This window comes from Ambystoma mexicanum, chromosome 5q (genome assembly GCF_040938575.1).
Source record: "Ambystoma mexicanum isolate Mex_15411 chromosome 5q, UKY_AmexF1_1, whole genome shotgun sequence".
NCBI lineage: Eukaryota > Metazoa > Chordata > Amphibia > Caudata > Ambystomatidae > Ambystoma > Ambystoma mexicanum.
Window position 1 is genome coordinate 901,281,090 of NC_090933.1, and position 22,192 is coordinate 901,303,281.

The window sequence follows — 22,192 nt, forward strand, 5'->3', positions numbered from 1 at the left end:
CCCGAGGGGTGTGGGCCACTGCCCTCTGATGCAGTTCCTTTAGGAAAGAAGGTCCCATGGCGTTTACCAGTTCTAATTGACTTAATCCAAAGATGCAGCTCCGTACGCCTTCACCCACGAACCCCGAGATTCTCCAAAAGGGCTGATCATTGCATTCTGTACAGCACATGTCCCATCATTGGACTCTCGGGGGCAAGCATTGGCCTTAGCCAATAGATGGGGGTGTCCCCTAAACATTGTCTGCTATGATTTAAAGAAAATAATACATCTCTGGCACTTAGATGTACTTGACATCATGCATGTATTCAATGCCGGGGACCTCGTTCCCTGATAGATATTCTCATCATCCCACTATATTAATTTATCAGCATTCATTGGCAGCGCAAGCCGTGTGATGTCACGTATGGCTGCCTTCGCTCACATTATCGAATTACACTTCAGAGAGGGCTGCACCGCCTCCTTTCTTCCCAATTCTGTCCAAGGCAAAAAAAGTAATAATCATTCTGTAAAATTAAATCAAGGTAGAGATGAATGCAGCTGAATTCATGTTTCTGTTAAGATATATATATATATATATTTCTGAGGCTTGTGGAATCTGCTTAGATCACATGCTGTGCATAGGCCGACATCTAGTGGAAGCTGCGGAGTATTACAGTTTGTTTTTCGAAATGTTTTTGCGGAGTCCCCTGGCCTTAGCCATACTTTTGCTAAAATATTGATTTATTGACATCCTTCCCCATCCCAACGTCGAACTTCGACCCTCGACGCCGGCTGGAGAAGAAATAGACCGTCGGCTGCTGCACGACGGATTTGGGCCTCGGAAGGCCTCTGGCCTCAGCCCGGGCCTTGGAAGGCCTCTGGCCTCGGCCCTGCAAGTAGGGAGAGTGGGGGGTTGGACATAATCTACACTCTTGGTATATAGGTACACCTTATACATGTCTTACACTTAACAGCCCGCTGCCTCAAGGTGCGTATGGAGGGTACCCCTTTTCAATTCTGCCCCAAGTGCAATCGCAAATACCCTTGGGTCGACAGGCACGCCACGTGCAATCTCTGCTTGCCGAGGGACCACCCCGAAGCGAACTGCAGAGCGTGTAGTAGGTTTAAACCTAAGACACTTAAGGACCGTTCGACGAAGCGTTGGGCCCACCACGCCAGGCAGGCGGCCATGGCAGCGGAGGGTGCCTTCAGCGATGGCAGCGACGCCGTGCTTTCGGACGGCGAGGGCATTGCGGCGTCGAAAGACAGCCGAGCGCAGGTCCCCGACCTCGGAAGGTCGTCAGACAGGGCGGCTATGGGGAAGACCCCCGGCGACACAGGTGCTTCACACACCACCCACGCTAAACACACGAAGTCCAACCGAGACTCGACGACGTCGAGTGCTCAGAAAGAGGCACAAACAGAACGGTCCGAATCGGTGTCCCCTGGGCTTTCGAGATCGAGATCGCCGCATGACTCCAGGCAATCATCCACTCTTGCCAAGAGTGCCTCGCTCCCTAGGCTAACGGAAGTTCGATCGTCGGAAGACGAAGACGACTTCCACCCCCAGGCCGCACTCCAGGAGTCGGAGCCCGCAGACAAGATCAGCACGGCCCCACGTTCGAAGGACAGGGACTCTACCCCCGATCCTCGACGCCAGGTGTTGAAATCCTCCGGAGCCACAAAGGGACAGGGAAAACACTTTTCCACTCACGGGGAGGGGGCAAAACAGCAGAAGAAGCAGCCTCTGCACTCTTCCACACCTGTAAAACACTCCTCTCCTCCTAAACAGCCAGACAAGACCAGGTCTGCTGATATTTCAAAGAGCAAATCTACTCAAGATAAATCTCCAAAACTTTCTGAGAGAGTCATTCCCAGTTCCAAAAAATGGTCCAGTGATGACATAGATAGGGTCATGTCAAGGATGTCTTCCTTGGCAGACTTTTACGATAAAAATCCAGACCACTTCCTTTCTTATGATCCACAAGGGGCTACACCCTCAGGCTCTAATGATCCTATCCCCCCGAGTAAGAAGCCCCGGTTTGAGACACCAATGAGGTCTACAGACCCCTTCGAGGTACAACCATACTCACGGCCATACTCACTGTATCAAGGAGAGACTTCCTTTGGTGAGGACCAAGATTTGGCCATGGTAGAAGAGCAAACCGGACGGGCTACTATGGGGACGATGAGGACCAAGAAGAGGAAGAGGAAGACCCTGAAACCTACAGAGTAGATTCTCCCCTGTCGATAACCAACACCTCCTGAACGAGGTTCTCGCACGTGCAGCAGAACACTTCCATATTGACACCCACGGTGTCCAGGAGGAGAGGGACTTCGCAGAAGAGTTAGTGGGAGAAAGGAGGCCTGTTGCCCAGGCCATCCCTATCCTCAAGTCTATTCAGCGGAGAATAGACCCGTCCCTGGTGAACCCAAACCTCACCAGAGCAGTCAATCCCAGAGTTGAAAAACTTTTCCGGGCAGTCCAGTCTGACCCTCTCTATATAAGAGGACATCTGAAACCAGACTCCCTAGTTGTCACTAACACTCGTAAGAGGGCTGGAACTCCCTTGTCATTGTCCAAAGCTCCTCCAGACAAGGAGAGCAAAAAACTATATGGTTTCGGCAGGAAAGTAGTCTCAACGTCCGCCTATCAGGCAAGGATTGCAAACTCCACCACCCTGTTGGCCAGCTACAACTGCCATCAGTGGGAAGAAGTCGCGGCACTCATAGCCTCTGCTCCGGAACCCTTAAAGGGCCAGTTAGCTCAGATTTCCGCAGAGGGTAGAGCCATGTCTGGTTGCATTTTAAAAGCAACCTTTGACGCCGCGGACAACGCAGGCAGATTGATAGCAGAAGGTACTGTTCTCAAGAGACATGCGTGGTTACGGCAGTCTGGTTTTAAGGCAGAAACCCAGGCATCATTATTGGACAAACCGGTGGAAGCCGATCAGTTGTTTGGTAAGGCGGTCGAGGACGCATTTAAGAATGCCAAGGACGAATACGAGACACTCAAGTCCCTTGGCCAGTTAACCAATAAATCCCCTAACTAGAGAGGGAATAGTAATTTTCGTCGCCTACGCGGCCAAAATTCCCAGAGAGGATTTAACTATTCCCAGGGGCAGGGTACACAGTGGAACAACAGCCATCAGTCTACCCAGGGTTACAGCAGGGGTAATAGGAGAGGACGTGGTAAAGGCAGAGGCAGCCCCAGCAAAGGAGGCGGCACGTCTCCACCAAAGCTGTGACGCTCAGTTCAGGGTCCCTTCTCAAGCAACCCCAGTAGGGGGACGCATTTCCAACTTCACCCAGGCTTGGGAAGGGATCACATCAGACAGATAGGTGCTGTCAACAGTATCCTCAGGGTACTGTATAGAAATACTGCAGCGTCCCCGGAACCATCCTCCACGACAAAGAGTACACTCTTTAGAACATCAGAAGATTCTCCTCGAGGAGATCGCCATTCTGCTAGAAAAGGACGCGATAGAACTCGTCCCAGGACACCAGGTAAACAAGGGTATTTATTCAACTTACATCCTTGTGCCAAAAAAAAAAAAAAAGATTTGACAATGCGCCCAGTATTGGACTTACGGCCTGCCAACAAGTATATCAAGCCCCAAAAGTTTCGTATGACTACGCTACAAGAGGTAATCCCCCTCCTAAAAAAGGGGGATTACATGGCAACCTTGGATATGAAAGATGCCTATTTTCATATTTCCATGTTCCCAGCGCACAGAAGGTACTTGCGCTTCAAGGTGGACTGTCGGCACTACCAATTCAAGGTACTGCCCTTCGGGATAGCTTCGGCACCAAGGGTATTCACCAAAGTACTGGCTGTGGCGGCTGCACACCTACGCAGGGAGGCAATCCCGGTGTACCCTTATCTGGACGACTGTCCTGCAAATTACTGGGGTTTCCCCCGTTATGAGCCAAACATTCAAAGGACTATCGACCTCCTCCACGAATTAGGCTTCTCAATCAACGAGAAAAAGACAAGCCTGGTGCCAAGCACCTCCAAACAGTTCCTAGGAGCAATCCTAGATACTCAAGAGGGGTTGACCTTTCCTTCAGAGGAAAGAATTCGGAATATACTACTGCAAATTCCGCAATATCAGTCCGGTCACCAAATAACGGTACGCAAAGCAATGCGTTTACTGGGCATGATGGCGTCATGTATTTACCTGGTCCCCCATGCGCGCCAGCGCATGCGTCCCATGCAGGAATGGTTGGCGAAACAGTGGTCTCAGGCAAGTGGTCAGTGGGACGATCTAGTAGTCGTTTCGCCAACACTAGCACAAAGCCTTCACTGGTGGACAAGAGAGATTCTTGCACAGGGAAAACCCTTTTACGATCCCGAAGTACAGGCAGTAGTCACTACCGATGCATGTCTGACGTGGTGGGGAGCTCACCATCTCCACCACACAGCTCAGGGTCTCTGGTCTCCCTCAGTGGCCAAGAACCACATCAACCTGCTAGAGCTTCTGGCAGTATTCAGAGCGCTTCAAGCGTTCGAGCCCCACCTACTAAACCTGTCAGTGCAAATCCGGACGGACAGCACAACAGCCATGTTCTACCTGAACAAGCAAGGAGGGACTCGTTCGCCAAATCTGTCCAAGCTTGCCCAGAAAATCTGGATATGGGCACTGAGACGGAACATCTTCCTGTCATCACAACATGTTCCAGGGGAGCTCATTTCCCTAGCGGATGCTCTGAGCAGAGACTCCCTCCCAGAGGAACATGAATGGGTTCCACACAGAGAGGTCGTAGAAGATATCTTCTCTCAGTGGGGTTTCCCCACTTTAGACTTATTCGCCACAAGCGAAAACAGACAATGCCCAGGATTTGCATCCAGGTTCCCCCAACCAGACTCCCAGGGGAACGCCCTGTGGATGAACTGGTCAGGGATGTTTGCGTACGCTTTTCCACCAACTCCTCTCATCAGGAAGGTGGTGAAAAAGATGAACAGAGAGTCGATGACGCTCGTCCTAGTTGCTCCCATGTGGGCAAGACAACCGTGGTTCCCACACCTACGCAGGATGGCGGTGTGTGAGCCCATCAAACTTCCAGCCTGGTACAACCTACTGTCCCAGCACCAAGCACCAAGGTCAAACAGTGCACCAGCAACCCAACTCAATGAACCTGGCAGCATGGCTCCTGAGGTCATAGAGTTTGAACATCTCAATTTACCACAGAGGTGTATGGACATCCTAAAAGAATCTAGGAAACCAAACACAAGGCACTGTTTCTTTGACAAGTGGAAGAGATTCGTTATCTGGTGCCAGAGTAGACAAATCAACCCAGTTGATTAACTCAATGAAAGTACACCTGGCAGCCCTGTCAGCATACACCACTTCCTATAACAAGGTCTCGTGGTGGAAAGTACCAGTAGTTAAAGCCTTCATGGAAGGAGTAAAGAGACTTCACCCTCCTATTTCAAACCCACCACCAGGGTGGGACCTTAATGTGGTGCTATCTAAACTCATGGGACCGCCTTTCGAGCCCATGCATAAAAGCAGTCTCAAACACCTGACTTATAAAACGGCCTTCTTAGTAGCTATTACTTCTATAAGAAGGGCCAGTGAAATTCAGGCTCTGTCAGTGCAGGATCCCTTCTTTACGATCCATAAAGACAAACTAGTTTTACGCACACACCCTAGGTTCTCACCTAAATTTATATCTAAATTCCACGTAAACCAGTCCATCGAGCTTCCGGCTTTCTTCCAGGACCCTCAAAGCTCGGCTGAGGTGAAACTACACACCCTAGATGTGCGTAGGGCGGTCCTCTACTATGTAAATAAAACCAGACCGCTAAGGAAAACAGATCAACTGTTTGTCTCCGTAGCTACAGGCAGAGAGGGGGATCGCGTCACTAAAGGTGCCATCTCGAAGTGGATTATTAACTGTATCCAGCTGTGTTACTCACTCTCTGAAAGAACTCTGCCTTTCACGCCAAGAGCCCACTCTACTAGAGGCATTGGGGCCACTCTGGCTTTCATTGCAAATGTACCCCTTGACACCATTTGCAAAGCAGCTACTTGGAGCTCTATTCACACTTTTACTCAGCTTTACTGCATTGACACCCATTCCAAGGCAGATACACAAGTGGGACAAGCGGTTCTAAGACACTTATTTGCTCATGACCCTTCTCACATCCCACCTCCTTCTTCAGGTACTGCTCGCTAATCTATGCACAGCATGTGATCTAAGCAGATTCCACAAGCCTCAGAACGGATACATTACTCACCGTAATCGTATTTCTGATGCTTGTATCTGCTTAGATTCACATGCGACCCAACCTTCCTCCCCTCTGAGAGAAGGCGCAGGGTTGCTTGTAGTCTTACCTTTCTATCTATCTGCTTGGATTATCTGTACTCACGCTAATCCTCATGCTACCTCATGTCAGAAAAAATACAATCTGAGGATCCTAGACGCGTGAGGGATCTTGGGTACAGTGGACGTCACACTAGGGATAGTATTACTGGCACGCCCTGTGTTGACGCCCATTTTCGAGTTTCGAAAAACAAACTGTAATACTCTGCAGCTTCCACTAGATGTCGGCCTATGCACAGCATGTGAATCTAAGCAGATACAAGCATCAGACATATGATTACGGTGAGTAATGAATGCCATATTACTGTGAGAGCACTTCTTCAGTTCCATTTGACAGCTGACCTTCAATTCAAAGGGCTGCACTAATGATACCATGTCTAAAATATTTCTCAGCTTGAGTTGGTCCCAGTCGTACAGAAACATTATTCTCCTAGGTAGCCCACTTTTGACCAGTAGGTCTTTTTTTAAAAAGGGGACGTCAGCTAACTATTGGAATTGGCAGTGCATAACTACAATAACACACATTGTTAATTTATCCTACAATATATGCAAAAATACATTTGCTACCTGCAAAGACGATAACAGGCAGAGAAACTTAAACTGCCCTTCACTGGATGCTGCAGGGGAAAGTCACCCAACACTACCACATGAAATACTCATCGTGATGGCTCACGTGACAGTCCCTGCAGCGATTGGTGTATCATCTGCCGAGCAGCGTTGCACCAACCGGGGGCGAGGCACGGAAAGATGCGCTATCCCAACTTGTGGTGGTGCGCAAGTGGAATTGGGGGCAGGACAGGATGTTCAGAAAGATTAAACATCAGGGACTCCTGTTCCTATTAGCTCTTGGGGGGATGTGGTAATCAGTGTGCTGGGAGGACTGGCAAATAGTGCTTTCCAGGTGTGGTATGCAAAGCTGGGAGCAAGGAAACCGTAGCCCAGCAAGGAACTCTTCATCAAGTGTGGGCAGCCACCTAGGAGCTGAGAAAGAGGCACTGACATGCTGATACCCTCAGAGCCAAACCCAACCAATTGATCTCCAGTCAACAGAAGTGGGTTTGTGACACTATAGAAGGTGCAGGCATGCAACAGGCCCAGGGTTCAGTAGTGAGTAGAAACAATCATCGGGTTCAAGAGTGCTTTGCCCACACTCTTAAGGGAGGAGTCTAGAGATAGCACCATATCTCAATAGGTTCCCTGCCCTCCTGATGGGTGGGTAAGCATCTGGTCCGAGGGGAGAGTTCACCTCACCCTGGTCTAGTAAGTTAATTCTCTCTGTGTTCACCCAGATCCAGAACAAAGGACAGTTGCCATCAGAGACACTGGGAATGGTGAATATGGATTGTTTCATTTTAGGGCTAAAGACGAGGTAACATCCCCTCCGCTAACTAATTGCTTTTCATACAAATCCTTTCTGCTTACTTTTCCCAAGCTTGAAAATGGGACATAGACTGTAAAGTGTCTGGGCTTTGTCCAGTAGCATCACGCTTCCAAGCTTTAGCTTCCAAGCTTTAGTGAGAAATGTTAACAAGTAGCATCATTCATGCATTGTAACAGAAGAAGCGTGTCGGACTTGTTACTGTCCATTGTTCTGATTTGTAGTCTGAAAACCATCTACTTGTGTCTGTCATGAATACTGTATTTTTTCGTTTTTGTTGTGGGGGTCCTCTTTTAGTAGATTGTGCTAAAACGCTGAAATTTAAGGGGAATGCGTGTGTCCTCTCTGAGAGAAATGCAAGATACTGAGAATCACTGAGTTTGGTAGATGTGTATGATCCGTTCCCATAGTTCTTTTTTTGCAAATTCTGTAGGCGTGCAAGTGCAAATGTATCCTCCTACATCTAAAATGTAATGTGTACCTGTCCATTCGTCCTCAACTATTTCACAAGCCGTATTTTTCAGCATCAAAAAGGGCGATTTCTAAATATAACTTTCTGATGCATGCAGGTGGGTCCGTGCATCTTCATTAAATGCCAAAACCCCCTGCAAATGCCCATCATTCAGAATTTAACAGACAGATAATATAAAGCAGCCTCAACAACTGCCGACACGTACTCTGCCTATTGACCTTAAGATATTGCAATCCGAACATTCGAGACCCTATGCGTCTGACTGAAGCAGTTAGATTTTGACATGCGTGAAAGCCATTGGGCCACCCTGGATACGGTGAGGTGTTTAGTGTGAGTGGGGCCCGCTTTACTTTCTGTCCTGTAGATATGGTCCATCGTTCAGAGAAGCCATCCTGTTGCCACTGTGCCAGAGATCTCATTCCTGGAGTGTAAGTAAATTAGGGGGGAAAGTACAAAGCTAGAAAAAGAACCCAAACCATATAATGGATCAGAACCACAATGCTGGGACTCAAGGACCATAAACCAAGCAGTGAGAAACTGGTGGAGGCCATGAAAGCGAGCACAGTTGCAATTCACCTTTCTCCTATACCTGGCTGCATTATATACCAGTGCCAGTGCCATGTGACTGAAAGGAAGCTGCAGATGCCATCTTCGATTGGAAAGTCTCCAACCACTTTAACCGAATATATATGAAAAGGATAGGGAAAATCGGGCATCTTTGAACAGTGTGTTCGACAATCAACCATGATCAAGGTTCTGAAGAGGACGTAACCACCAGAGAGAGCCCACCGGCAAGGAATTGCATGGTGAGTGCTGCGCTGCCGAGCAGCCCCCAAGGCACTGATCTGTCACACAGAATCGGTGAACCCCATTAACCCATCTTTCAAATCTCTGCATACCTAAACCACCCGAAACTCACACCATCTCTCACCCAGAAAACCGCACACAATTTACCACACTGCATCAACAACAATCAAACAATACATAAACAGCACCAACAGCACATGAGATCTCGCCCGGTCTGATACTTACACCAAAGATCAGCACACAGTGTATACCAAACTGAAGCCGCCAACAGCACACAACCTCTCCCACTCTCCTACTCCCCCATCACTCGACTAACCCTACCTGTCCGCCTTCTTGTTTACAGATCTGCCAGAGTGCATGGGGACCAACTCTGTTGGTGATGGTGCTATATAAATACCTTAACGTTAACGTTAACAACCCTAGCCTGCATGCCCTGTGTGATCAGGCCAAAAGAGATAGGAGCGCAGCTGCCCGGAGCTTTTGCGTCCCTGATCATTACATTTTGTTGTATTGAATGGATATGCCTCCCTTCCCAAAGCATTGCACAAAATCAGACAAACACTACACAAGAGTTTGAAGAGAAAACCATGAGCAAAACTCTACAAGACACAACTTAACTAAAAGAAAAAGGGAGAAAAGGCAGAAGAGAGAAGATGATCCTTAGGGAAGGAGCACAATGAAGGGTCAGGTGCAGAGTATCAGAAAGCTTGCACCAATACCAGAAGCATGGGATGGAAGCAAGATAAGAGGGGGGAGAAGTAGCCAACCTGACTTGATAGGCAAAACCTAGGTTGCAGCCGCATACACATAGTAGTGATGGGGGGCTGGGACGGAAGCTAAGGGCAAGCAAGTCAATGTATGCATTTGAAAATAACATGTGGAGAACAAAAGATGAAAGGGAAAGCGGTGCCCGATGGGAAAAAAACAAGTAAAGAAGTAAGGTGAGCTGTCTGAGGAGATATTTGAACTTTTAAACATGCAAAGTGGACATGATATAGGCAAGAAAATAAAGGTGAATAATTCAGCAATAATCCAGATGGGAAATAAAGAGAGTACTTATATACATCTTGCTTCACTGAAAGATCAAATGTGATGTAGGTGACTCGATGGTTAGACATTTGAGACTAGAGCCAAGTGCGAGGTAAGTGGAGAATTAAGGAGAAGTGCAAGGTTATGTGCAACGGTAGAGAGGGGCGTGAAGCAGAAGAGATTAAAAGCAGGCAGGAGACAAGCATCAGGGCATACATCCACTGATGAATATAGAATAAAGCATCTGAGATAATTGTATGCAGCTGAGTGGAGATGGGTGAGAAGAAAACAAAGATCTGGAGTGAGTTTATATATAAATGAATAGACAATAAACCATCCTACTCATTTACACATATTTGGCAGGCCTTCATGCAGCAGGCTTGCTGCTCTGGAAACTGCTTTGATACTCTATTAATTTATAGAGACCTACTGCTCCCCCTCTACTACACATATATCTGATGATCTTGCCCCCTCAGGATACGGCATGCTATAAACTGATCACACTGGAAAAATCAGTGGAGGCCTTGTAGTAATTCACAGGACCTCTTGGACATGCACCCACTAGGAAGGCTCCTCATTCAACTTCATCAAGCTCTTCCTAGCCCTCTCACACACAGACCACCATATTCCACCTGATCCACAGAGTACCCCGACAAACAAGCACGTCATCAACAAAGATCACAGACCTCATCACAACAGAAGTCGCCATCAGTTTGAAAAACTTCTTCCTCAGGGACTTCAGTCTGTTGGGAACACAGACTACCAAGAAAACAAAGAAGCCCTCAGAACATCCTCAACACACCGAACATCAAACCACTAATCACAGAACTCACACACAATAGGGACCATGCACGCAGCCTGTTATTCAACACAGCCTGAGCAGCTTTCCACCTCTACCACTGGAGAGGACAGATACCCACAATACCCATCATGCTGAAGTACAAACACTTGCATCCAAATGCAGCCTCCCTAAACAGAGCAAGGAGCTCCTCATTCCTGCTCCTAGAATGTCTCAGCGGTGGCACTGCAAGAACACCTCACCTCCACAGCATCCATACCCACCCCCATACCTCACGTCAACACCGTTCTCAAGGAACCCGACAACACACTGTCCTAAACTGCCAACACATACTCATCTCACCTCCATAGCATCCAAACCCACCCCAATACCTCACGTCAACACCATTCTCAAGGAGCCCGACATCACACTGTCCTAAACGGCCAACATACACACATCTCACCTCCATAGCATCCAAACCCACCCACAAACCTCACGTCAGCGCCGTTCTCAAGGTGCCCGATAACACACTGTCCTAAACTGCCAACATACACATATCTCACCTCCATACCATCCAAACCCGCCCCCATACCTCACATCAAGACCGTTCTCCAAGAACCCGACAACACACTGTCAACACGTCATATCTCACCTCCATAGCATCCAAACCCACCCCAATACCTCACGTTAACGCTGTTCTCAAGGAGCCTGACAACACACTATCCTAAACTGCCAACACACACACATCTCACCTCCATAGCATCCAAACCCACCCCCATACCTCACATCAACACCGTACTCAAGGAGCCGGCAACACACTGTCCTAAACTGCCAACATACACATATCTCAAAAGGCACAAATTAACATCCTTGTTATTATTATCACCACATTGATGTAATCCAACATGCAATCATTACTATATGAATGATTTTACTACTGATCTTTAAAAATAATGTCCCGCAATGCGTTGCTGTAGTGCAGTCTGGGACACCCTTATGCCTAGTTTGTAATTTTGGAAATGATACATAACTAAATCTGAGAACCGCATTCTTTCATCTTCGTATAATACTTTTTTGCTTTTTTCCTGCAGTGTGGTTGGTTAGGAATGGGCAGCATAGCAATGCCCATTTTCGAAAACACATTGTGTGGTTTTACTGTGCGGTGAAGCAATGCTTAGAACATTTATTTTAAGACGCTGTCCCTAACAGCTCCATTACATGTTGTCACTTCGAGTAAGAGTTAACTTTTCATCTCTTTCTGAACTAGGCAGAAGCCCCTGATGTTGGAAGAGTAGAGCATGATGTGTCACGATAGTAAATGACTGTGCATATTTCCACGAATCTCCCTCTGCGATTACCCATTACACAATCATGCCTGGTGGCTAACCACCCGTGCAATGCTCTGACCCGAAATAGACTAGTAGCCCTTTCCGTTCTCAGGCCTGAGGGGGCAGAGCTGTCTGTGCTAAAGAGACACCATGCAGTAACGTGCTTTAGGACAGAGTGTTCTGCCCTTGGGGTAAACTGGACATTTCGTCGTTTTTAACGTCGAAGCCGAGTTGGGGGCCGAGGATTCACTCTCCCTGCAAACTGCTACAACCTAACTGTTGGCTGTCTTTCACTTGGCCTTTGTTGGGCTGGCATCATGTACTCTATTACAGAAACCTTTTATCCGTGCATGTGCAATTAGCACTATGGCAAACATTACCCTATATTGTCAATGTATTTGTGCACCAGTGCAATTTTTGCTTAGTGGTAATTACAGTTACACCAGTGCAAAGTTGCCTTAAAACCCCCAATGTATTATGTGTTATTCTTATTTACGTGCCTTTCTGATACAGGCCCCCCACTTCTCAGTTGTGTTGGCAGTGCTAGAAGCTACCGTTGCAATCATGGATTTTTTTTTATGTATTCATTTGTGTGTTTACAAACCTTTAAAAAGTATACAAAATAATTTCAAAACAATTTCAAATTTTGGATCCATTTTTATTCAGATTCAGATCCAAGTATTAACAGAAATGTCATAAATATAAACATTTATCAACTGTATTACAGTCTTAATGACAAAATGGTATATAGAAAAGGACTAAGCAAGAGCAGTTCCTTTGAGAAAAAATTAACATAGTAGTATAATGAAACACATCCCCATACCGCTGCATTCCGAGGTCCCTTAGCGGGTCCCACTAAGGCCGACTGGTTTTACCAGCCGCCCTTAGCGGGAGCCGTTAAGGGACCATGGAGCTAATAACGGGCCCACTATTTGTGGGCCCGTTATTAGCTCCTTCCTCATTCTCATTGAGCCCTATGGGGGCTTGAATGGGAATGGGGAATGGTTTTCAGAATGGGGACTTACCGGATCCTCCAAGGTCGGAATGACCTGTTATGTCCCCATACCGACTACCCGGACACGACTTTGGAGGCAGCCATGGTGGTAATAGCACCATGGCTGCCTCCAAAGTTGTAATGACCCCCAATGTCTGACAGTATAAGCGCCTTACAAATGCACAGTAAATAAATAAGTAAATGTGGACGTGGTAGAGATATTATATATATAGAGAGATAGAGAGATATTATTTACTATTATATCTAATCAAATCTCTTGTTGTATTACTATGATATCCTATTGAAACTCTATTCACGGAACACATAAATGGAATGCATGCGAGAGTCTGGATCGATTTACGGCCAATAAGAGCTAAAGACTTGGAGGCAAAACAAGGACAGCTCGGAGAAGGAAAATGACAGGAACAGAGACAGAAGGGATGGGTGAAACAAATACATAAATAACAATATGGTATCAATGGTACATCAATGACATTGGGCCTCATTACGAGTACGGCGGTAACCCCGGCGGTAAAACTGCCTGGGTACCGCCGGACTCGTATTACGTGACTCCCGGAATTACCAGGGCATTACAGCCCCGGTGTCCCGGGAGTCACGGAGGCGGAATGGTGTTAATCCCCATTTCCATTGAGTCCAATAGGACTCAATGGGAATGGGGAAGTGGAAACACCAGCACCATCTCGTGATGGTGCTGGTGTTTCCACGTCTGCCTGCAGGCGGGAGGTGTTCAACCCGCCAGGTCAGACCTGGCGGGAAGATCACCTTCCGCCTGCAGGGGTCGGGATCGGGTGTTTCGGAATTAACAGTGGCGGCGGGTTTACCGCCACTGTTAATTCCGGACCGCCCGCCCTGTAATGAGGCCCATTGACTTCATGAGCAATGACTAATTACAACAATAGAAATTAATTGTTTGATTCAGATTAGCGTTTGAATTCACAATGGGTCAGTGCTGCCTAAATACTCAATGAAGAAAGGCCACTTCATTTTATGTTTAACAAATAGAGCAGCTGCCTTTCCAATACAGTTCTCCATTCGATGGGTTCTACATATATTGTTCCACCAGCCTTTTACTGTAATCTTTTGGAAATCCTTCCAATTAGATGTTATCAAACGAATTGCAATAAGAATGAATACATCAAAAATAACATATGCTGGTTTAACCTTCATTGAATTGAGCACCAGACTACCAAGTAGAATGTTAGAAAGGGCATCTTTTTGAACTTTGTCATTCCATATATGGGCTCTTTGTAATACATTTCTGATAAACATGCGTCAACAGGTTGGTGCAGTTGGGTATCAATGAGCCGGGGATCACACATGGTTATTTTTAAAATAAAATCTGAGAGCGGGAAGCCGAAGGTGTACCCCAATAATATTTACGTTATCAGTGCTCCCTGAGATGTCGTGCCCCAACAATCATCACTGGTAAATGCCTGGGTTCTCTTGACGTTAAAAGGTTAGCATACACACAGCTTTCACTAAGGTCACCCCCCACATTAACTGCACACAGAGCTAGCACTTTACAGTGAAATGTGTGAAAGACATTTGGACTAATTTATAAGCTGTAATTAAGCAGCAAGTAGTATGTCTGAGTCACGCAGATAAAGTATGCTAGACTGTCTTAGTACTTTACCAGTGGCATAACATAAAAATCTGGGGACCCCATGTGTGCAATCCTGATGGCCCCTCCCCACCAAGCTCCTCAACAAAGCACAGGATGCGCCACAGTCTGGGCGGGCCGGGACCATCATGCATGCGCAATTCTCATGATGATCATGCTGCTTCAGGGGCATGCGTGCACTGCACTAGGTGAAAGATGTAAATATTTGTGTTAATCAAAGCTTAAATCTTTCAAATAATATAGAGAAACAAGGAGGCGGTGCCTTGGCCCTGGCACCTAATTGTACCAGCCAACCGTGGCAGGTTGTGAATTCTTTAATTGGAGGGACATATAAATATTTGCCACAAGTATACAAGGGTGACCGAGCGTAGTGAGTCCGGCGGGAGGCGTTCTCCGCCAAGATTTTTTTAAAATATTGGGTTAAAATGGTGTATTCTACAGCAAACCACCTATAAAAAAAACTGATTAAAAAGCCAGACACTTTGCAGCCGGTTGTTTATGATAAAAAAAATCCAATAGATGCAAGTAACCAAAAGTGCACAGCAGCATTTCCGAATACATTTTCATGCCTTTCCCCACATCATATGCCATTACAAAAAACATGTTCATGCTGGCTCTGCCCATACATTTTCATGCTGGCTGCACAAATATAGGCCAGTATTCACATTTAAGAACGTGCTCATGTTTGATCTGCGCATAATGTCAATAATGATACTATAAGAAAACATGCCCAAGTTCGCTCTTCGAATATATGCCAGTAACCCCATATAAGAACATCCTCCTGTTGGCTTTGCTATTAAAAATGCCATGCCACGATAGGAAAACATGTCCAAACTGAATGTAGGCCATTGCAGACACATAAGAACACTTATCATGCTTGGTTTAACATAAATGCGAAACACAGAAACCTCTACAGGAGAGTGCAGAAGGAGAGAAGACCCACATAGAAGAAGGTTGTGGCAAACTCTTTAACCATGTACCGAAGGTCACAAACAAACAGGGTGTGGGAAATCCGTTAGGCTAACACCTATTAAACATTGTTAGTCAAAGTAGACTTGTTTGGGGCTGTGTGCAAAGAATTGCTTTTAAACAAACATTTTACATATTATCCTGGTCTTTTTTTTCTTTTTTTTTTTCTGTTTCTGCATTTTTTTGTATCCTTTATGCTATGTTATGAGACGTTGTGATTTATTGCCCATTCTTGATCTAATTGCAAAATTTTAAATAAAGAATTAAAAAAAAAAAACATATTATCCTGGTTTTGTGTCTCGCCCACTCAGCTATATTACCATAGGCTATATTACCATAGTGTTGGCGGTTGTTTGGTTTTGGTAACCACCGTTTTTTGCTGTTCAGTCATGGTGAATTGCATGTCACTAGACCGTCCACAATAAATTTCAGGGAAGGCGTCCTAGGAGTAGCTCATCTATGATCTCCAAATCCATTGCTTCCAGTTGATCCCCCTGTGCTGGAGTATAATCTTCTGGAGGTTGTGTATCCTCTGTGGCGTCTCTGTCTCTGGGTGGAGTTGATCAACCATTCTTGCTCTATTATATTTCTCTGAACTTCTTCCAGATTTGATACAATGGCTTTGATCTTGCCTGCCAGGGCAGGAACTGTGATTACCATTACAGTTCACTCTTTGAGGGTTTATTTTTAAAACTTTATTTTAGTGCAGTGCAGAACATGCATCCTCGTACACAGTCATCAAAAGTATTACAGTATTTACTTCATTCGAGGGTTTTAGTGTCCATACATGTAAGTATTGTTCAAATCGCATATCTTAATGCATTTACTTTTTACATGGTTATCACTGAAAAGTTCATTGTTTACCTAAATATTCTCGGAAAGGGTCTCAGAGGTCCTTAGGCCTGCAGCTCGGTGTTACCCACATTCTAATGTCCGGAGCAACCTTAGACTTCTATTTAAGTAATTTACATTTTTTGGCCACCAGGCACCCACGGTTAAAAAGGCGTCTCAATTTAACAGTTACCTTTCCAATATCTCCAAATAGGTATCTTGGGAGTGATATAAAAGGGGCGACACCCGTGCATTCCTGTAAACATTTATCAACCTCCTGCCAAAATTGGGCTACCCGAGGGCAGCTACAGTACATATGTTATGTATTGGCCGTGGGGGCAAACCGAGCAATTTTTGCGGGGGTATAGTGTAGCCTATTAAGTACCTTAAATTGTATGAGTCTGTGTCTAGCATTGAGGGATACCTCCTTGGTCAAGCAGCACCACTGGAACCACTGAGCCTCGTCCAGCGTGGTTCCAAAATCCCCTCCCATCACTATCTGGCTTTCTGGGGGCAGGACCTGTGCTTCTTGGCATTTCTTATATAATCTAGAAACCAGTCCCCTGGGGTTACCGCCTGTTACCACCATGCCCAGCACCTCGCACTCCAAGGGTTCAGTCGGAAATGACGCCCATCGCTTCCTGACCACTGCTCTTATTCTGTAATATTGTAGTGTTTTAATGGAACTAGTGCCCAATTTCTCGGAGAAGTCCATGTGTGGTACAAAAGAGCCCTCTGGGAAGACGTCATGCAGTGTCAGTGTGTCATCGGGATCCCACCCCTTCTGAATAGCCTTATTGTATGTTGGGGGAGTCCCGGACAACTCCAAAGTGTGATTGCCCCAGCGTAGGGCGTGGTGACGCCCAGCCTCCTAAATATCCTGGTAGGCGTTCACAGTCGTGCAAACCGGATCGAATGTGCAGGTGTCCACTTGCCGATTGACCAGTACTATCGTGCGAAGCCTAGACGGGGACGCACTATACTCCTCCAAGCTTGTGTGTAGTGGTCGATCATGTCGGGAGTACCAATACCTGACAAACTGCACCTGGGCCACCTCACAATACAACTCGAAGTCTTAGGCTTGAAGCCCCCCTATTCATATGGTCTGGTCATGGCCTCTCATCTCATCCATGGTGTTTCAGCACCCCATTTCAATCCCACTGCCATCAACCGCAGCCCATCAAAAAATGTGCGCTCAGGCTAGACCGGAATGTTACAGAAGTAGTATAATAGCTTGTGGACTATAATCATTTTTAAGAGGGAGTGTGTTATGTTTATACTAAGGTATCAGGTAAGCTCAGCTCCATTGTAGAATGTTCCTTTGGAATGTTTATGTATGTGTTCAGGGAACGTTCCTTTCAGAAGCAGTTGGGAGCCTGCTCTGGTGTATACTGGACCGGTGGATGCCTTTTCCCTGCCTTCATACTTACCTGTTAACTTCTAAATAAATATACTTATAAAGTACAGAGCGTGTGTTCTTCATTCTGACATAACTTCAATGGACAATCTAACATTGGCGACGAGGATGGGATTGAGGAAAGCAGCAGATGTCCACTCAGAAGAAGGAGCGCTTACACAAATGGATCACATGAAGTATACGGAGAAAAAAAAGGAAGGCGCATGTAATCTCATCAGCAGAGATGAAGAGAAAGAAATGTATGAGGTAAAGGGAATTCCGCATGAAAGGCCCAAAATATGGGGAGGCATCCACCGGGTCCATTACCCACCCCTTTCCCTAGATAAGGAGTTCGCTATGGAGGGGGTGGAGAAAGTCGTTGAAATATGGCAGTGTGACGACTTAGTGTGCAGTGCTGGCAGATTGGGAACAGCTCTGAGCGCTCCAGCTGTGAGAGTCATGGAAGAAATGGAGAGTTTTCACTTGTGTTCTGTGCCGTTAAGCTGCTGTGTGCCGTTAAACATGAGCAGAATGGGAGAAGAAAGCAGTTTCTGGGCTGTATTCAAACATACAAGAGTGAGAGAGCAAGCTTCTCCTTTCGATGTTAGGAGGCCTGGTTTGTGTCGTGCGGAGTCTCTGCTTAGGCTGACTGCAGAGGGTCCAATGATGACGTTGCTGGCTGGAAGATTAACTCCATCAGCTCACGAGAGCGACGGTTGGCCAGATATGAAGAGAATGCCTCGCATAGGAAAAAATAGGAAAACACGTCCATTTGTTTCTAAGGTTGATTGGCCTCACACCACTGCTACCAATCACTGGAGATTAGGTGTACTGCAAGACTCTCAAAGTGGAGGGTGTGAATGTAACATATCGAATGATTTGAAGAAAGGTCCTATTTTGTTTCCGGATGAACGTCGTGTAAGTGAGGACACCAACAAGCTTTTACCTAGGCGCTTCATGAAGATGAACTATGAAACAGTAAGAGATAATGACTGTTCATGTTTTAAGTTAATGCTGCCAGATCACGATAGTGAGTTTGTAAAGCATCAAGAGCCAGCACGGAGGCAGCTGGACGGCGTGCCTTTCATTTACGGTTGGATAGATGACATTTTCGGAAGCTTCAAAGAGCCGCTCTCACGAGTTTCTGAATACTCTTTGGGCTCTGCTCCAAAATATCCTGTTATCACAAATGAAAAGGAGCGTCATAATTTGGCGTGGTTTGATGATATATTTGGGCAGTTTAAGGAGCCATTGAGAAGGAAAAAGTATTGCTAGTGTGGCTCATGGGAGAAATAAAGGGGGTGACAAGCCATTCACTAATTGCACTATGCCAAGTGTCCTTCGTATTATTAACCTTTCTTTGCAGCATGGAAAAAAAATGTATTGGAGAAAAGTACAACAGTGGGCTGACTGTTTGACTTTGGCGGACAAATGTCCTCGCACTAAGTGCATTTTTATAAGTGAGATATTTTGGTGGGACCGGTTGTCCCGGCACAATGTGCAGTTTTGCTTTGGGGATTGGTTGTCCCGGCACAAATAGTGCAATTTTTGGTGGTCTTCCTGGGTTCAGGTGGTCGCACCACAGTTTGGGGATTGGTTGTCCCGGCACAAAGTGCAGTTCATCTCCCCCCTTTAACCTTTGACCAATTACTCATGACTATGATGCAAAATATTTAACCAAGTGAAAATAATTCCATTGCAAATCAAACTTCTCATAAAGTGTACAAACAGATTGCTGAACATTTCACTGACACAGAATTACTTAGTGCATTGCAAGTAATTTATAAAATGAACATCAGGAACACTTTCATAGTACCTTCAACTTCTCTAACAAAACCATCTAATTTGTGGCAGGCCATTACCACTACATCCTCGCAATAGGGAACCAGCCCACAATCAACTACACCACACCCTTATCCACCAATGACAAACAAGAACCTTGAATCACTGATATTTTTTTTCAAAGATGGTATTACCTAAGCACAGATAAATTACTCCCTTTTCTCTAAAAAAAAATATTTACCAACCACAGGAAAGATCAATGAAACCAAAATCAATGAAACCATAAAAGCTAATTCCCACGAACTGTATCCATCCACTACTTAGACTGATTTCCATGTGTGAATAGACCTACCTTTTAAGAAAATATGGAACGGTCACCTGAACCCAGAAGACCGCCAAAAAAAAACATGCACCAAGTGCCGGTACAACCAATCTCACCAACACTTAATACTCCATTTGCTCACTTCCACTCTTGCATAAAATCACATCACACACTTGGCAATTCGCGCGCAAAATATCTGACAACAAGTGTATAACATCAATTGCGTCATAATATTTGGCTACAAAGACCTTTGTGATGTTGAGGGGAATGGCAATATTACTTTGCTTCTAGTAGTATGCGGGATGGGTTCCTGGAAGGATACTTCTTTGAAACAGTGCCGGGATTTCTAATCTCCCACAATTTGATACACCTAAGTACACTCAATCTCAACCGTCCTTCTTTTTTCACACTCTCTCACAGAAACTCATTTACACTTAGGCAATTTGCGCATTTAATATTTGGTATCAGGTAAACTCAGCTCCATTGTAGAATGTTCCTTTGGAATGTTTATGTATGTGTTCAGGGAACGTTCCTTTCAGAAGCAGTTGGGAGCCTGCTCTGGTGTATACTGGACCGGTGGATGCCTTTTCCCTGCCTTCATACTTACCTGTTAACTTCTAAATAAATATACTTATAAAGTACAGAGCGCGTGTTCTTCATTCTGACATAACTTCAATGGACAATCTAACAGAGAGCCTACCGTATAGTGAGACTGGAAGCCTAGCCCACAGGTTCAACTAATCTCCTAGTATTTGCATGTATTGTTCGTGGTTTTCAATTAGTAGTGAGTGATGTTGGCGTGTAACCACTGTGCCCAAGTACTTTATTTTGACTTGGACCCAAAGAAGTCCTGCTAAATCGGGTGGTGGAGTAGTGGCCTAATTTAAAGGAAATACTTTAGATTTGGCTTCATTGATATGGTATCTCGAGTAGATAGCAAACATGCAGACTTCGTCCAAAATCGGGGTGAGGTTCGTGGCTGGGTTCCTTATGTACAGCAAGGAGTCATCTGCGTAGCGTGATGTGATGTGCGTTGGACCCGTCATATGTAAGCCTCAATGTTTATGTTTGAGGCGCATAATGCATGCCAGTGGCTCAATGTTGAGTGCGAACAATAGCGGGGATATCGGGCAGCCCTGTCTTGTGCCTCGTCCAAGCAAAAACATTGGGGATAGCGGTGTCCCAGTGCGGACCAGAGCCGCTGGGGATGCGTATAACAAACGGACACACTGAAGGAAGAATTCACCCAGGTCCATCTGCCGCAAAACTGAGAACAGGAGCTGCCATGAGATGAAAGCTTTCTCAAGTTCTAGTGACGCCGCCACCACTTCAGCATTCGGGTTGAATTGTGTGATGATGCCAAACAGTCTTTGCAAATTGAATGCCGTTGACTGCCTGGGAGTAAACCCCGACTGATCAGAGTGCACTAGCTTTGTCATATGGGGGAGGAGTATAGCAGCTAGCAGCTTGGCAAAAATCTTTGTGTCTGATTTAATCAAAGACAACGGCCTAAAAGAACCCATGTTGGCAGCAGGTCTATTTGGTTACAGCAGTATTGTAATCACTTCTTCCGTTAAGGACGTGGGAAGTCTGCCAGTTTGTAGCGATTCTACCCATACTCGCAGTAAGTTGGGAGCAAGTGTGGAGCTCAGTTCTTTGTAAAATTCAACACCCAGGCCGTCAGGGCCCAGTGCCTTGCCAGACAGGAGCGATTTAATGTCTTCAATTATCTCGTCAGTGCTTGATTTATGGCCTGTATGCAGTATCTCATTTAGATAAGCCTCTAGTTCTTCGGTTGAGCAGTCATCCGAATTTGAATATAAAGATTCATAAAACCTATGGAATTCGTTATTTTAATGCTTCTAGATTATTCAGTGTAGTTCCAGCGGAACTAAGAATTCCAGTAATGTGCTGCCCCCGCTCTCATTTTTGACAGCGTTCGCCAGTTGGCGTCCCGGTCTGTCAGCTTCAACGTATCTTCTCGCCCGTACAGGAGAATATAGCAGCTTGACCTCCCTGTCCGCAAGTTCCCTAAACCTCAAGAGATTCCCCTTAATGCAACCGAGCAGGGCATGACTGTGTGTGTTGACATATTCAACTTCCAGTTTTCTACGGTCAGTTTCCACCCTTCTAATTTCTTGTATGGTCTCCCTCA

At 45.9% G+C, this 22,192-nt stretch overlaps 1 protein-coding gene across 1 annotated transcript in view; it reads left to right on the forward strand.

The window, feature by feature from the left end:
- The window catches only part of CPQ (carboxypeptidase Q), a 1,957,200-nt gene that overhangs the window by 1,487,492 nt on the left and 447,516 nt on the right, over positions 1-22,192 (forward strand). The gene's annotated exons all lie outside the window — the stretch shown is intronic.